Raw genomic sequence first — 1,411 nt, 5'->3', positions numbered from 1 at the left:
AGCTATGGAGATTAAATACGCTTTACACCGCTTAATCAGCCAAAGGAGTAAATATAAACAACTGAATACTTGTCAGTGATTGGTTGAAATTATCGAAATAAGACAATTTTTTACATGAAATAAATTCGAATACAAAAATATTTTTCTGTTCTATAACACAAAATAGATAAGTATACGAAGTTTGAAAGTCTTTCGGTACCAAAAACACTACGTAAAACATTAATGAAAACTGTGGCCCCCGTTTTAAAATAGATCCCAAAATAGATAAGTATACGAAGTTTGAAAGTCTTTCGGTACCAAAAACACTACATAAAACATAAATGAAAACTAGTGCCAAAGTTAAAAGAAAAAAATTCTAATTTTTAGTCGCCAAAATTTAACATCTGCTAAAAATATTAAAAAAAAATTCATTACCCGGTGCTATAGGACGAAAATTTCTTTTGATCATTTTGTATATTTTTTGATCGCCTGAATCGCAGAATCAGTATCTCATCACTGGCTAGTGATTGGTCAATTAACTGACCTGTAACCTATGACGCTGTTACACTCTTATTGATGTATTATTCACAGCTGAAATGCGTAATAAGGAATTCAGTTCGACACGAGAAAATAAAACCAAAGTTCACCTCAATGAAATCGAAACTCAGGACATACAGGTCAATGTCTAAATACCACAAGCCATTTTATCGAACACTGACAATTCTGCTACGAAATAAATAAACTGAGCAATGACTTTGCAACAAAACAATTAATGTTTACAATAACAGAAACACATTGACGTAGAATGAGGACAGCAACAAAATGAAAGGTTGCAAGACGCAACGAAAATTTTAGGAAAATAAAAATAATAAGTGGAAATTTAACGGTGTGTGTGTGTTAAATTTTAAGGCACGAAAAGAAAATGACTCTCTCCAGACACAACAGAATATGCTTCAACACACGAAATCACATAAAAAATCTTGCAAACCAAATTCAAAAACAAAATGAATGTTTTGCTGTATTGAGTAATCTCCCTTTAAATCCGAATTTCATTTTCGACTGCAGTAGTGTGTTCCCGTCTAGTCTTTTGGAGGAACACATTAAAATAGCGGAAAAGTAAAGGGATAATGCTTGTGGATTTGTACTTATATTATTTTTGGCAATCATTTGGTATAAATATAGCGACTGTTAAACTTTTGCCAGCTGATTTCCCGACGTTCTCGGTAGTTTACGGAAAATTTATTTATTTTTTTATATAAGTATCTTTTAGGAGAATATTGTAGTTCGCTTGAAGCATTGTGTATTGCTTGTAAACAATAATGATAAATAGTAATAATTGTGCCATTGAAAACACATTATTATAAGTATTTTTGTTTTCAGCAATATCTTTCATATTCTAGTGACTGCCCCCCCCCCCATATATATATATATA

Source organism: Octopus bimaculoides, chromosome 7 (genome assembly GCF_001194135.2).
Source record: "Octopus bimaculoides isolate UCB-OBI-ISO-001 chromosome 7, ASM119413v2, whole genome shotgun sequence".
Taxonomy (NCBI): Eukaryota; Metazoa; Mollusca; class Cephalopoda; order Octopoda; family Octopodidae; genus Octopus; species Octopus bimaculoides.
This window is presented reverse-complemented; position numbering follows the sequence as displayed.